This window comes from Harpia harpyja, chromosome 2 (genome assembly GCF_026419915.1).
Source record: "Harpia harpyja isolate bHarHar1 chromosome 2, bHarHar1 primary haplotype, whole genome shotgun sequence".
Lineage (NCBI taxonomy): Eukaryota > Metazoa > Chordata > Aves > Accipitriformes > Accipitridae > Harpia > Harpia harpyja.
Genome location: NC_068941.1, coordinates 38,455,923 through 38,473,331, shown reverse-complemented (window position 1 = coordinate 38,473,331; position 17,409 = coordinate 38,455,923). Strand labels below are relative to the sequence as shown.

Here is a 17,409-nt window from a genome sequence, read left to right as displayed (position 1 = left end):
AATAAACATTTTAAGATGAGTGTAAGTGGTACTTACGCATGTGCTCTTCAGTGAGACAAATAAAGAAGATGCTAAAATTGAACATCTACAGCAATGGCATCCACTCTTTAGCTTATGGGAGTCACTAAAACAAGTTTTATGGCCGTTATTATTTTGAAATATTTTATTCAACATGCTAGCTGAAAAAGAGGAGGATTCATTTTGTACTTATATCTGAAAACAGCTTTCCATAGAAAGCAAAAATCTCCAAATTTCTTACCCCTGCATAGAGTTGCTAAACAGATGTGTAAATAAGGGGCTTTTCCTTTTCACGTTTATGTAATAGTCGTTATGTTACAATGATGCAGGACCAAACACATCCCCGAGAGACACAGATGTGAACACAACTGCCTTTTGTAAAAGAGAATTTTTGCAGTTTTTTGGAGATGTGAAACTATTGGTGCAAACTGATCTTAGATTTCCAGTTATGTGCTCTTCTGGTGTAGTTTTACAGGCTAATACCAAAATTCAACTACTCATACCATTACTTAGACAACTTTTATAACTGTGTGCTGCTTTGCCACTCTCACCTGAGAAGGCAAGGAAAGCTAAAATTGTCTTTCTCTGTGAGATTCGCCCATGCTAGTTCCTGGTTGGTCATTTAAAAATAGGTCCCCAGAGAAGGATCTGATTTAGTGTGAAATCCCCTTAAGGAAACTGTGGTGGGAAATTGGGGTTTGGGGGTTTCTCAAGAGGATGTGAAATCTCTCTTTTGTCTTGGTAAATCTCACCCATGTGCCTGAACGTATCATCCAAACGTTCCTTTGTGGCTGGGCTCACAAATGCTGTGGATGGCAGGAGAAAATTACATCAGTACCAAGCATATTCTTACTACGTACGGCCGACACCCAACAGGTTTTCCAGTGTACCAGTGTACTGAAGCAATGGTTACTAAACAGACTCAACTAAAATGGAGTTACTTGATGTCTTTTACAGAATGCTTGCCCGTACACTCACTTTGTGTAACCTGTGCAGATTGGATTACCTATGCTTCAATAACAGAATTATTCTTCTCTTAGCAGTATCAGATTGTGCAGATTATCAGTATTCACTGATTAATTTAATCTACCTGAAAGGGCAGGAGGCAAATTCATTTTAGGAAGGAGAAGATTTTATACATCTGCCTTTCTTGTTTCTAGATTGTTGCCAACTTGTCAGATGAAGCAGTCCAGTAAAGCAAAGTTTATTAAAAACCACAAAACCACCTTGACCACCACTGGATTATTACACCCAGAGATACGGCACAGAAATGATGAAGTAGAATTGCTAAACAGTAGAAGAAAGCTTTGTGCTACTAAAGTGTATAGTTATAGTGTATTTCTCTGTTTTTACAGGAAGTTCGTATCCAAATGTCAGTGAATAACATCTTATTTTTCAAAGCCAGAAAGAACATGATGCCATTTAAAGATGCAGTTTCATGTAGGCATAGAGCATTACACAGATGTAGTTCCTGCCCTAAAAAGCTGGTTAACCCTGGCTGAAGCCTGTAAACCTTATTTGGGTTGTTAGACCCAAGCTATTTGGCAGATCTCTGCGTTCATTAAGTACTAGGCTAGACTGATGCCATAGCACTTCATTCTATTTAGCCCTGTATTAATCATGAGACTGGGCAGGTGACAACATGGTAACAGGAAGTAAGCAAAGTGTGCATGTGGGGTAGGTAGTGATTTGAGTCTCTTCTTCATGTTTTGTGTATGAAATCCACAGTTGTGTTTGGTGGTTTTTTTTTTTTTTTTTCACTTCCATTAGCAAGATTGTCCACAAATTCACAAGTGTTTGCTCATGCTTATTTGTATTACAGTCACAGACCAAGAACGTTTATGTCAAGATTACTGGGCATACTCATGAGTGAAAGTAAAATTATTCCTGCTTTCCCCCAATACATAAGGATATCATCTTCATGTGTGAAGAAAAATGCTAGGTGAAAGCTTTTTTAGTAAAAAATGAGGTTTAAGAAGAGGTAAAATGAACAAAACCAAGACCAACAGCACTCCCGTCCACCCCCAAACAACCAGAAGGCAAAAGAATAAGTAGTGTTCCCTGGAAAGAAAAGGAATTAAAAATTGAAGAAATTGAATGTTTGTAATAATACATGTCTGAACAGTAAAAAGGCCCCTTCAAAATACTTGTCCCAAGCAATTAGTATTTAACACCATGGTAGCAGATTGTTACCAGTGAATGATCCTAATGAAGAATAAATACTAGGTAAAGAATTGGAGTTACTAAACGAAGTATTATTAAAAACCTTAACCTAACTTTCTTGTGTGCCTAGAAAAACATTAGGCATTCTTCTGTGGCTATCTGTATTCATTTTGTTCAATTTTGGAAGAGAAGGAGCCACAGGCGTTTAAGAGATGGCATGTTCATGGGGGATTGGTGAGGCCTCCCAGCCACTGTGGTTCAGTTCTGCTCTGCAGCACCAAGCCAGTGGTAGTAGCTGCGGATGCTGGTTTTCTGGCATCATCCAGATGTCATGTTAGGCTGAAGAAGCTTTGTAGTGTGGAAGATACCCTTTCCTCACAAACTGAAGAAAGTCCTCCAAGACTCTGTTTGCTTTCTTTTTCTGTTGGCAGGCAGTGTGGGCTGCTTCTGCTAAGGGGCTGGCAGGAGTGAGGAGCCAGAAGAACTCAGGGGATGCTAGATTTTCACAGGAGATGAGAGGAAGAAAAAAAGATTGGCATCTGAGAAACTGCTCTTCCTCCTAAACAACTTGCTCAGCAGAATATTCTTGCATGACTGGCAGTGCTCTTCTTGAAGGTGATAGAGAAAAGCTTGGATAGGTGGATCTCCTAAATACCGAGAATATGTATCAAACCTACAAAGATGGTCACCAGCTCCCCCAGGAGTGGCATTAACTCCTTTGTGAGATGCTGAAAGTAATTTATAATTTGGACAAGAGCAATGCTACTCAGAAATAAGATATAAGGAAAGAAAAAAGTCATTCAAAATAACTCTGCAAACGTGCCAATTTCTGTAGTAATGTAAATAATGAACTGAAACAGACACTTGAGATTAACTGCTTAGATTACTAATTATGTGTGTTTTTCATCAATAGTTTCAAAGCCATCATTCTTGCAGTGGCAGATTTCTGCCACAAGATGCCATCATTTCACTAAAAATGGTTTTAGACTTTAGTATTACATAGTTTATGCCGAAGGTGAAAACTGCAATTCAGGACACGTTTTTGGAACAGTTTAATGTTGATTAGCCTGTGCAGTATAATAGACCCCTTTCAAATGAATATGGTTGATACTGATGCAATTTAAAGAGATTCATATTGCTGTAGAAACTCTGGTCATTCAAATGTTCCAACTATGAAGTCATCAGTTACAACTTTAAATATTTAGACATAACATATAGACTAGTTAACTATGTCTCAGAAGATTGATAGAGGCTATAGCTGACCTCTCTGTTCTCCAGCTAGGTGGTGGTTCTTTTCCAATATGTAAGAGAGGCAAAAAGAAAGAAACAAAAATGCAAAGCAGCATGGTAAAAGACCTGAATGACCTGAAATATGCAGCCCTGCAAGACCAATGAAAAGAATGTAGACGTGTATAGTTGAAATGTAGGAGACAATTAGAATAACCACATTGAAAAAAATATGATCAGACCCCCAAATTGCTGTAAGTTTGTTCTTTAAAAGGATTAGGAGACAGAACAGCAGGAAAAAAGAGTTGATGTGCTACACTACTTAGAATTAACAGTAGAAATTGAGGTGTGTGTGAGTGACAAAATTATCCATTGCTTCTCATAGTAGTGGTTAATGTGTAAAGATGACTATCTTAAATATCACCTTTACCACTACTAAAGAGGAAATGTAAAAAAAAATAAAAAAAAAAATTGCCTTTTTTAAGTTGCTGATAGAGATTTTTAAATGCTAACAGATTCCAGTCAGTCATTAAAACCAGATAATCATGAAGGATGATATGAATGAAAGTAGCTGTATATTACAACAAGTTAAAAAAAAGTTCAGAGGATTGTTGGAGCTCCTAGACCACAATGTGCAACTTCAAGAAGTGAGCTGCACTGTGCTGTATGAACGCATGTGTTTTAATTCTGTGTAGAAATGTGACTGCATACATGCAGTAGAACGAGACTGCCCACTTTACATTTGGCTCTCACAGACCTGCCTTTCTGCCTCTCTGCAGTTATTTACAAAGAAAATAATTGTCTGTCTTTGTGACTGCTCCCTTGCCCACACCTGGCTATCAGCATGTGTGCTATATAACTGAAAGAAACCTCATTTTCCAGCTTTTTCCTGTGTCAGTAGATGAACATTACCACTGTCCTTTCTGTTCTGCAGGACTGTGTTTCTCTGGGCACTCTCTTGAGCACAGGTTTTTCTTCAGTTTCTCATACGTGAATCTCCTCTAAATGTTGCCTGTTTTTCATTTCTTAAATTCAGCTACAAGTTTTCATCCTTGCAGGTTAAAATTTTTATGCTTGCCCTCAGTGCTGCGTCGTTCTCTCCTTTTGCCTAGAGCAAGGCAGCCTTGTCTACTTGTGTCAGTCCAATTAGAGCTGCACAACTTATTTTTCCAGATTGTTGCTTTGACTGTGCTATTTCTTTCTTTGCATCTTTCCCGTGGTTCCAATATATTAGATAAAAGTGCTTGTTGCCAGTTAAAGGACTTTCATCCTTTAAAAGGTCATCCCAGCTTTTTTCCCCTCAGCTTTAACAGTGATACAAGTCTTCATTGCCCACTTGTCAAACTGTCAAATAGTTGCATTCATGTTTTCTCCCACACTGCCTATCACGCACTAGAGTAACTGCAGTTACCACAAAACTTTCTTTGCTTCCGTTCTCAATTTTAATTTTATTTTTTTGCCTTGCCTATATTAATAACACACTACTGAACTAAGATAATTTTTTAATATGCATGCCGGTACTGTATTACTGAAGTTTATTTGCGTATCCATCCAATGCTGACACTTAGGCAAAATCCCCTTTTCCTCATGCTTGTACTATGCTTATTATGTGGGGATGCTCTGAGTACCTAACATCTCAGTATGTATATTGACAACTTAAATTAAGAACTGTGTATGCAAAAACCAATGTTGGAAAACAGGGTAATATTTCATGGGCTACTGCAGGGTTCAGTTGGATAATGTGAGGGGTTGAATATGTCAGTTAAACGTTAAATTTGAAAAATTAATAATTGACTAATTTAGTGTAGAGAGGGCCATCTGAAACTTTGGGAAGATATTACAAAGGTAAATGATTGACACAGAAATAGTGAGATACTAGCAAAAGAGATATTATCTGCAAGTATTTGAGATTCTTTGTATATCTCTGGAGGAAGCAGAAAGGTAAAACATAGGTCACTTTAATGGAAATGTGGCCTCTGCTTGGAATGTCTGTTTGTGATAATTATCTAATTAGCAGCTGGTGTCTAGATTTTAGTTAGGTGTCCTGGATATTCTGTGTGAGTAACAGTACCTAGGTTTTGTTACCTAGGTGACTTGGGGTGACTTAGCAATTAATAGTCAGGTTTCTAGTGTACTTCAGAAATAGTACTTGCAATGATGGAGCAATTATCCAAACCCCACTGTATTCAAATCTATCCTTTGTGTTTGATATCGTACGTTATGAAGCAGTATCCAAATCTGCAACTCATGAAAAGTGTGATCGCTGCTTCTCACAGATTACTTTATTTTTAATGTTTCCTAAGTAGTCTTGTTATCAAGCACCAGTTCTAACCTAGTTGCTACATCATGAGAGAAACGACAGGATCCTGTGCCCCCATGGACTTCACTGAATGTACGTGAATAAGGGCTAAAATGTTTTTTATGTTCCTCTTCTCTATGCTGAATAGTATGATATTTTGCTGGTGCCTGATGAAGCACTGAGTGTTGGTAAAACTAGGTTGGCTGCTAGTCTAGAGAGGACTGAAGTGATTTTCATATTTGTTCCAGGTTGCTTTAACATTATTTTCTCCTGCTCTTTTCTCCTTGAGTATGGACTTGACCTGCTTCATACCTTCTGACAGTCTACACTGAGACCATTTGGAAGCTGAGTTTTTTATGCAATCTGTGGCCAACACATTATGTGGAAAATGCTATTGAAAATACATGAGTTGAATGGTTTATGAGTTACAGTGGGTGACCAGTACACTTAAAAGTGGAATTGAAGGTGGTTGTTTTTGTGACCTGTAAATGTGACCTGTAGAGGCTTGAGAAAACCCTATGGGATACACTCTCCATCTACAGACTGGAGACACATTAATGATTAATGTCTTAACAGTAGATAAGCTTCTGTCTTGACAGCTTGCACTGGAAAGGCAGTGAATGAAAGGTTATAGAGAGGACTTGAGTGCTCAGGGTTTCAGTTCAGGTTAACCGCCCCCCCCCCCCCCAGCAAAACAGCATTTTTCAGATATACCAAAACTGTTATAAAAATATGAATCAGGTAAGCAAAATGCACACGCTTCCGTAATGTCTTCAGCACAACTTTATTTAGAACTAACAAGGCTATGTTTTCTCTGAATAACTGCAACCTGTTGTTAACTTGCTATACATATCTCTGGTATCTGTGATGTTCACAAAAGTTTTTTCATAGTTAAAATAGATGTTATGTTTTGTTCTGTCACTGAATTATGGGATTTCTGCTTAATTCAAATTCTTCTCTGTTATACTGGGCTGCTCAATGGGGAATATTTAGGAACATCAATTCTTATTGAACTGTTCAAGCAAACTCTGTAAGGCACCGGTTCACCCTTCATGTGAAGTGGACTTGACAGCATTCATTTATAACTAGCTTTGTACTAACGTAACAAAATCTGCCCTTTTGTAATGAATTTGGCGTTTTGCTCCTTTGTGGACAGAAACTGTGGAAGCCACTTAAAGCAAGAACTGTCAGGACTGCTTTGATAGTATAAGGCTGAACAGTGCTGTCTAAATAGGAACAAACTGCTGATTGTAGGTAAGTAGTAATTTGGGTCTTACATTCTTAATTTAGCATGGACAAAGTGCCTTTCACATACTTTCAGCATGAAAAAAATGGAAACGGCAAATTGGGATTTAAACATTTTGTCTGTGATTTTTAGGTCAAGTCAACTAGAAGATTTTCAGCTAAATGCCCTGTGGGAAATTAATGTCTGTGGTGTAATATACACTTCTTAACGCATTAAGAGCTTGGGAAAATCAGATTGCAGGTGTTAGATACTTTGAATTAATTCTTGAGATCAAGTAACTAATGGAAATTAATTTAGATGTGACTTAATACTTATGCTATAGTGTTCTATGCAATTCTTTAAGGACATAATCATTATAGTCCAAAAAAGGGTAAAGTGTTGTTCTAACATTGCTATAATTATTCCGATTGAATAGAGTTAGTTAATACAGGTAGAAGGTAGAGCGTGCTATTAGCAATTTTAAGTCCCAGAGTAATCATGGCAGTGGATGGATGTGTTGTTACATAGTGAAAATAGGACAGAATTAGTTCTTTTAGTTCTGTTGTGGGTTAAGCCTAGTGGGCAGCTCATCACCGTGCATCTACTCGCTCACTCCCTCCAGCAGGATGGGGAGGAGAATCAGAAGGGTAAAAGTGTGAAAAATTGAGATAAAGACAGTTTAATAGGTAAAGCAAAAGCTGCACATGCAAGCAAAGCACAATAAGGAATTAATTCACTAGTTCCCATCAACAGGCAGGTGTTCAGCCATTTCCAGGAAAGCAGGGCTCCATCACACGTAACGGGTACCTGGGAGGACAGATGCCGTAACTGCAAATATCATGCTTTCCTCCTTCTTTCCCCCAGCTTTTATTGCTGAGCATGACATCATATGGTCTGGAATATCCCTTTGGTCAGTTGGGGTCAGCTGTCCTAGCTGTGTCCCCTCCCAACTTCTTGTGCAGCCCCAGCCTACTCGCTGGTGGGGTGGTCTGAGGAGCAGAAAATGCCTTGACTCTGTGCAAGCACTGCTCAGCAATAGCTAAAACATTCTTCTCTGTGTTATCAACACTGTTTTGGTCACAAATCCACAACATAGTACCATACTAGCTACTATGAAGAAATTTAACTCTCTCCTAGCCAAAACCAGTACAAGTTGGATATCTGGTATTTTCTTCTGAAGTTCTAATGTAGGGGTACTTGCTGTAAGTATTGTCTGAACTAATTTACAGGGGACTGGACTTTTAAAACTACAGATAGGTGTCCTCTGTCATGTGTTATGTTTATTTTTCTTTTTCTGTATTTTTCTGGAATACTTAGCTCTTTACTGAGACTCAAAAATATAACTATAAAACACACCCAATTAGTGGATTTTTCTAACAAAACATACTTCTGTGCTAGTCTCACTACATTCCCCAAACAATTTTGCGAGTTAACGTTAGGAGAAAGCTTATTTCAAAGCTGCTCATCTTTTTGAGTTGATATTATCTTTAAGGATTTCTTTTCCCACATAAAGGGAAGGATTTCTATCTGCACATAAATATCTAGTAATGTGTTAAAATGTGCAATAATGATCAATGTTGTTTAAACAGATAACTATATTTGTCAAGCAAAAGCAGCTTTGTTCTTTTTCTATTTTATTTTGACTTTTACATTTTAGTTCCCTATTCATTACCACATTTTCCACAAGCACAACATATTCTGAGTACAGGTGAGTACTGTAGCAAAACTGTTATGCAATGTTGTTGGAAAAAAAAAAATTCTATGGTCTTTAGTGTGTTTGTGTATGTAGGCTACTGAAATCTGCATGTCGCCACCTACGTGCCACCTCCAGAGAAACAATTTATTTGTGGTGAAAACCTTTACCTTCTGCTCAGTGCCTGTCATGCTTTGGAGATGTGAGAGAGGTCAGGGATTTACCAAGGATTAAACAATCCTCTGACAAATCTAATCAATACTCCCTACTGACTCTCACAATATGTTAATCAGTAGTAGGAGAGGAACAGAATCACCGAGGTTGGAAGGGACATCTGGAAATTTTCTGGTCCAACACCTCCACTCAGAACAGGGTCAGCTAGGATTTACCCAGGGACATGTGTAGTTGGGTTTTGAATATCTCTGAGGGTGGAGACTCCAGAATCTCTCTTGGCAACCTGTCCTGGTGTTTGTTTAGCCTTATGGTTTAAAAAAAACAAACAACAAAGCTTTTTCTTGGGTTTCTTGTATTTCAGTTTGCGCCTTGTCTATTCACTGGGCACCACTAAGAGGAGTCTGGCTCTGTCTTCATTATTCCCTGTGACCACCCTCGTATGTCAGATGCTCAAAGCCCTTTGATACTGGGAAGAGATGAGAGTCCAGGGTTAAAATGCAAGGACAGGGAGCTGCAGGGAATACTGAACAGAACTCCTTTGACACCTCCCATTGCACTCCCAACTCATTTGTTGTGCCAGTGGGCTCTGCCCAGTCGTGCTCTGCCTGCAGACGTGCTGGGATGGGAAGAAATCATAAACTCACAGGAACTGGCATCATCCCCATGTGTACACACACCCTCTTATATTTCCCTATTCTGCTGTATGGACTAGGTGTGCCAGAGAAAGGAGGTGGTTAACAGGGAGTTCCTGTGACGTGCTATGATGGTAGATGGGAAAGCAGAAGTGTAAGCAGGGGAGGAGGCAACCAGGACCCTAACAAATGTTTCTGAAGGAATCGGAAGAGGTAGTACAACCTGATGTACTGTGTGTGCTTGCATACTGGGATCTCTTTCTCATTGTAGAAGGGACACAGGTCAGGGAAACCTGAGAGTTATCATTGGTGGAGACAGGTGATAGGGTTATGTGACCTAGTGTGGCTGATCTAATATCTGTATTTCAATTACTACAGTTGAATTTTAAATAAAAGAGGGGTCTTTATGCAATGAGTAATACACTTAAGTGGGAAAAATCTTTCTATCCAGTATTGGTAACAGAAAGTACTTCTTAAGAAAACAAGGTAAATGATTTTAATTTAATTCCTTCTGTGCAATGGAAGATTATTGTCACGTCTGTTATCTTGGGACATGCTCTTAGCACTGGCAGATTTCTTTGCAACTGTGGTATAACTTCTCAGGTTAGCATATGCAACTGATACATACAATAGGAAAACAGAAATCACTAGGTGACTTCTCTAAGGGAGACAGTTAATGGAGAGCTAATTCACTGAAGTTGAAATTTATGACTAGTGAATACAAATTAAACAGCATCGGGTTTTTCATCATGTAGGTCAGATGATTCACAGATAGTTTGCACTCACTTGGTTTTTATGAAACTAAAAATTGAAAATTGCCCTGGTCTTGTTCATAGAGTGACTAATTTAGCTCCTGTCCTTTCTTGTGCATATCATTTGCTGCGGTATAGGTCCCTCAAACCGTGTGACCAAGAACAGTGTGTGGTGAGAGTTCTGCAATGCTTTCCCATAAGCTGCCTATTTGTATTCTTTTGCTTATGTGAGAATAAACTCAGAATAAATACAGTATTTTTTCCTCCAGGCTATAGCAATTCATGGTAGGGAGCGTCTTCCAGGCCTTTGATCCCCTTGATTGATAAAAAAAGAAGGTAATGGGGTGAGAAATGGAAATGCTGTTGGGTCACGGTCATTATATTTGCAGTCCTTCTTGTCCTGCCAGTGTGTTGCTGGAGGCAATGCTAGGTGAACCTTGGGTTAAGGAAGTGGCAGTGGCTGGAAAACTGGCTGCAGACCCCAAAAGCTTGCCATTTAGAGCAAGAGTGTTTTCTGATTTAGAGTCAAGTGCATGCTAGCCCACTAAAGACTTGGGATCATGTTTTACATGCTATGTTACTGATTGATATGTGGAAATTAGGTTTGGGAATGCTTATCTAGGTTAATTCACCTTTTAATAGAGGAATAGGCAAAAATGTATCATTCAGGAATGGAATAAGATGTAAAAACACATTTTGTTGCCTCAGAGATCATTTTCTGTATTCATAGCATTCGTTCAGTAAAACTAATAAAATTCATTGAAATAACTTAGGCCTGGTGAATAGCTTAATATCTTTCTTTTTAAATTTGCATAACTCACTGAATAGATGTTTTCATTAAAAAAACCACACACAACCCCTCAAACACCACAAACCTTTCTAAAATCAATACACTTTAAATTCAGGACAAGAATGTGCATTTTTGTGTTTGAATTCTTCATAAAGAAACAAACATTTTGCTTTTTTGTGCTTTGAAAAGCTTTCTTGATTTGAAGAATATTAGTGTCAGATAATTGTCTAGGATTTACAGTTACATAAACAGCCTGGATAGCTGTTATGAGTCGGAGCTGTTTGGCAGTCAGAGGAACATTGGTACTTGAGAAGTAGTGGTTAGTAATAGCTGGAGCAATTCATTGCATGACACTTACAAAACGCAGTGTTTGGTACCAAAGAAAACCTGGGGAGGGGAGTTAAAATTTTTAGTAGCAGCCTGCTTCAGGTTCTTGAACATCTGCAACGGGATGGAGAGTTTTAATCAATCCAAGGCTAATGGATGATTGTTCACCAGTCTATTTCAGTTGCTCAGATAAATATCTTGGATGAAAAGAAGCGCTTCATTTTTTCTTACTTAATTGTTTTTTATTCGTATGCATGTTTTAAGTTATACCCACATACCTACCCTGTTACGTCTGATCCTGTAAAACAGGCAGCACTGTAGCAGAACTCACATTGTCTCCTAAAAATGACTCCTATAAGATTCTTCACTGGATAACTTTTTGGAGTATATCAAAGGAAATGAGGTTAGTTTTGACTGCTCCAAAAATCAGAAGTTTGCATTTGCATGAGAAGTCTCCTGTCATCTTCTTTTGGTATGTTGTAGTTGATAAAAGTAAAACCCACCAGTTTTATACTTAGTTATTCTAACCTGAAATGATAAGATTTTAAGTGTTTGGAATATATTTTGAAGAAATTATCCCAAAATAAGCATTGTGAAACTTGTGTTGTGCAAAGTAAAATGAGTAAATAGTGGGAGGGAACACTTAGTTAAATGAAATTGTCGTTATAAATCTGCAGACTTGGCAGACTGTTACCCTGGCAGACTTTAGTCTTTATAAATCTGCCAACTTTTGGAATCTGGCTCCTTACTGGAGTGGAAGAAACTGGGAGTGCGGAAAGTAAGGACCTGATCCAGAGAGGAGCGAGGAAGATAAAGAAAGGGTAGGACTTACTGCAGGATGGGCTATGTTTCCATCAGAAAATGGGGAGGATTATGAAGTGCTGATGATAAGAGAGGAAGGGTTGAAGGTAAGAAAACTGGGATTTAGTATGGGGTGGAGTTCACTGCAGGTAATGTGGAAAAGGAAGCAATGAAGCACTGGGAAGGAAAGAAGTTTAGAGGAAATTTGGACCTCTGAAAATTAAGAGGATGGAAAGTAGGTCAGTGGAAGGAGCTGGAAAGAGGGGAGAGGCTTTCTGTATTTTTGTAAATCAGGCAGGAATTGAGGGAGAAGCTGGGAACTAAACAGGTCAAGAGCTGACAGAACTGGTTGCCAAGAAAAATTTGTAACCTTTCTTTTACCTGAAATACCGAAATCCAGGGGTTAGTCTTATTTTCTATGAATATTCCCTCTAAGGGACATTGTTCAGAGGAAAGTAAGGCAACCTGTGAAATATGCATTGTTGGCAACAACCTGTCAGGCATTTCAGCTGAAAGAGGGAAGTAATGCAATTTTCCTGCTGTAAGTGTGGCATCGTGCATGGTAGTATAAGTCTTTTCATATTTTCATTACTCACATTTTAACAGAATTTTTCCTCCAGATGAGAATAAGTTGTCATTTTTGCCTTTACTCTTTAAGGACAGATGTGACATGGAAGGCAATTTGATCCTGTTATCAAAGCTATACCTTTTGTTTTGAAACACTTTACCTTCTCTGACCCTCTAAAAGAGGAAAGAAGAAAAAGGAAAAGGAATATTTTTGCACCTTGATTCATAGATATTTATGCCTGTAACTTCCATTCACGTTAGCTCTGATCAATGTTAAATCACAAAGTATCCCCAGCACTGACATCTTCCTTAATTTGTTAATTCAAGTCTTTACACAAGATACATTTTCTCCTTTCTGATGTGACAATTATGTGCTCTTTTTGCACGGACCACAATATTTCTTTTTCTGTATCTTTTTCTTTCACCTCGTATTCACCAGGTGCAACTGTTTTCACAGCTGTTGTTTAGATGTCCCTGTTGTGTTCCTTATTTTGCAGGTATATAACATGGGAAATATTTTTTTTCTTTACTTGTGATTAAGGCTTATGTGATGAATTGTTTCCTTAAATGATTTTGCATTCTTCAGGGCAATATCTAAAAATATAAATGTGACACACTAAAATGAATTTATGAAGTTTCAGAACAAGACTGAGGCTGTATTAAGTGGATTTAGATGAAGAGGGGGGAAAAAAAGCAGTCAGTAGAGACTACAAACTGTTTTATGGACAGAATTGTATCCAGGAGAGCATATACCTACAGACAGAAAAGTAAGCTTCTGAAATGAATTCTGTGTGTCTAATGTGTTGACATTTCTAAGGGAATTATGAAAAGATGTCGTGTCACCTGTTTATTCATACTGTTACTTTAACTGTTTTAACCCTATGCTTCAGGGCTTTTGCTGGTCAGAAAAATTCTGTGGTCAAAAATAACCAAGCAACAGCTGGATCAATTGACCCTGTTCACTGTAGACCTGGCACCATGCTGTAGGGAGTGATGTGGGCATAGGGGAATTGCTAATTGAGGGTGGCAAGCAGAGAAAACATCTTTTTTGGCATGGCTGTTAACTTAAAGCGCATGTCAAACTACAGCCTTGTGTTGGAGATCAGAGACTGGCTGCTGCTGGTGATGTGGTATTAGGCGGGTCTCACAGTGTTGCAAAGATTTTGAGATGCCTATTTAATATGTCTTGTTCACACCTACACTATTAAACTGATCACTAGTGATACGGAGTCAGGACAAATTTTTTTCCCCTGTGTCAGACAGAAGGTAACTTTCGGGAAACTTTTGCTTTCCGCATAACTTGGGATGTTGTTCTTTGTATTCCCCGTTCCTATGTCAGAGGAAGTGTGCGTGCACTCATTAAAGATTATGTGGAAAGAAAAATTAATAAAGGAAATTAAGACTGAGTCATGGCTGTGCTTCAGATGCTGCTTGCTCCCAGGCACATGCTAAGGACCTGTGTTTTATGTAACACATTGTCTACTTAATGTAAATTAGTTCTCAATCAGCTACAAAGTAATGCATACGTTATGTTGTTGTTACACTGAATCACTTCTAAAGTTTACTGTTGGAAGAAGAGGTTCAAAAAAAAGAGGATTATCTTCTATGATTTGATCACAGTGTGAAAATTTATATGTCTTTTAAAAAAAACAAGAATCATCATTAATGACTGGGAACTACCTCTATTTCAGAGACAAGCTGTCAAGCTATTCATACTGCTCTTCAGGTTTCTAAGAGCAGAAGGGAAGCAGAAGTAAAGTTAATTCCTCAAAACAGTACAGTTTAGTAATAAGATATGATCAGAACTGGTATATTTACATGAAAAAGAATGTTCCTGAGTTCTTGTGAATGTGTATATTCATAAATATGCATATATTTTTATTTATATTGGTATTTCTAAGGTAAGAAAATAATGGAAAAATAAAATATCCTTCTCACTTTCCTGTGCCCAGATGCAAAATCAGGAGTAAAATAGCTCGCTGAGAAGTGAGTAGCAACCTACAAAGCTTACTTGTGCAAATGAAATCTTCAGAACAGACAGATTTAGGATGGGGGTTTGTGGATGTCAGATTCTTTATCGCCTGTATTAGGCACTGATAAGATGAGACATTGAATCTCAGCATGTTGGTGTCTTTGTGAGGTTTTTATTTCAAAGAGATACAGATACATGAATAAAAATCTTGAATTTAAGTGAAAGGAATAGTCAGCCATTCAGCCATGGTTCATGAATCACAGCAGTTCTTGTTTTAATAACTTGTGTTGGGAAACTGGATGCCAAACTATTCTGAACTCAATGCTTTAAGTGGACTCAGCTGTCTACTGGAAGGACCTACAGGTAGAAGAGAATAGAACTGAAGCAGGGATGCTATGCTTACTAACACAAGAAAGAAAGGCGCTATTAATGCATGGTTTTGCTCTCGGATAGCATTCACCCTTCTATATAGTCTGCATAACAAAAGCAATTGTGACGTTATTAGATGGTATGAAGTGATACACGGATTTCTTGAGGCATATTTATTGCTGCACTGCAGGAGGTCTGCAAGGTCTATTAACTAGAGAAGTTCAAAGATATCTGTTGTCGTTCAGTATTTATTTTTTAAAAAATTCCATGCAGTAGGGTGTCTGATAAAAGATTTTAGGATCCTCTGTTGTCCCTGTAATGCATATTTCAGTTTGTTTAATGGAGCTCTCCTTTTTGGAGCTAACACGTGAAGCTGCGAAAACTAAATTGTTCATAAGCCTGGTTGTTGTTGTGAGGAAAGAAAAGCCAATGTTCCTATGGGTAAGTAAAAACTTTTTCATGATCAGATGCTTTAATCATTATTGCATGTTTTAATAGTTGGTGAACAAACTCATCACTTGTTATTCTGTCTCTGTGTTGTGATGGCAAACAGTATTTGTTTACCAAAAATAGAACAAACACTGCAGATTCTGTCAAGGGCTTTGTTCAAGCTTAGAATTGTTTGGCAAATAACAAAAGAAATTTCTGGTTTTATTCATTCTACATATTTCAAAGGTAGAAAGATGCAGCTTCAGGCAACATTGTTGTATAGATGTACTGCAAGTTATTTGCATATTCGAAGTGAGCAGAAAGGATTAGCAGATCCTAACATGAAATAGGATTTCATTTCAGACCTGAGTTCCATTCTGATACGCGGTTGCTGCATACAAGGTTTGCACACTAGCATTACAAAAGCCACACACTAATAGGTATTTGTAGAGAATGGTCATACTTTGAAGTTCAGTCTTACCTACATTACATATTGTTTGAAATCATAAAAGTTTTGACTCTTATGGGTGGCTTCACAATAAAGATGAACTTGAATAGAACTATGTATGTGACGATATTCCTGAGTAAAAATTAAAAGGATATACATCTATGAATAGGAAAAATAATCTGTGTTATTGCGTGAGATCCCTTCTTTTTTTTAGCATTTTTTTCTTAGACAAACTGTTGGAAATTATTTTTAATAACAGTATTTCTAGACCAAAACCAAACTATTTTGTTCTTTCCTGTACTTGTGTTTACTAAGGTAAAAGGTGGTGCTGTGTCCAAGTAGGAGGCAAGTATCAATGTGTGTGGTACGACAAAACTTCATAGATGGTGGGGTCACAGAGTAGAGAACAGACCGTTTGCTCATGTGTATACAAGAAGTAATATCAAAGAACTTCCTGGTACATATGTAGCCACAGGTTTTAACAGAAAAAAAGACTGATAGATTTCTAGAGCTGGAAAGGACCATTGGATCCTCTGACTAGACTTTTTGTGTAGGACATGTCATAAAAGCTAACCAGTTACCTCTGGGTCAAGGACAATGACTTCTACTGGAGTAAGGATATAAAAAATATGAAGAGATGGAACAGTTGCGCGTTCACTTGCTAGATTATTCCAAAGGTGTGAGGTTTTTGGTTTCTTTTTTCTTTTTTTCCCCCCAAAACCCCAACAAACCTAAACACCAAACCCAAAGACTATTTGAAAAAAACATGCCTAATTCCTAAATTAATGGTAACTGTGTTTTTTATTTCCAGCCATTAGGCCTCAGTTTGTCATCTTGTCCTGGTTTCAGCTGGGATAGAGTTAATTGTCTTCCTAGTAGCTGGTACAGTGCTGTGTTTTGAGTTCAGTATGAGAAGAATGTTGATAACACACTGATGTTTTCAGTTGTTACTAAGTAATGTTTAGTCCAAAGTCAAGGATTTTTCAGCTTCTCATGCCTAGCCAGTGAGAAAGCTGGAGGGGCACAAGAAGTTGGGAGGGGACAGAGCCAGCCAGGGCAGCTGACCCAAAGTGGCCAACGGGGTATTCCATACCATGTGACGTCATGTCCAGTATGTAAACTGGGGGGAGTGGGGGTGGGGGGATCGCCGCTCGGGGACTAACTGGGTGTGGGTCAGCGGGTGGTGAGCAAATGCACTGTGCATCGTTTGTATATTCCAATCCTTTTATTATTACTGTTGTAATTTTATTAGTGTTATCATTATCATTATTAGTTTCTTCTTTTCTGTTCTATTAAACCGTTCTTATCTCAACCCAGGAGTTTTACTTCTTTTCCTAATTTTCTCCCTCATCCTACTGGGTGTGGGGGGAGTGAGTGAGCGGCTGTGTGGTGCTTAGTTGCTGGCTGGGGTTAAACCACAACACTTCTGTACTTAGAATTAAGACCATATTTTAATATCTGGTATTTTTCTGTACATTAAAGCTGCTTGTAAATTGTAAACAAAGCTACCTTCTTGGTCTTTT

General features: G+C 38.2%; 1 protein-coding gene across 5 annotated transcripts in view; it reads left to right on the top strand.

The window, feature by feature from the left end:
• Positions 1 to 17,409, top strand: part of CCSER1 (coiled-coil serine rich protein 1) — a 742,538-nt gene that overhangs the window by 81,157 nt on the left and 643,972 nt on the right. The window lies entirely within an intron of this gene.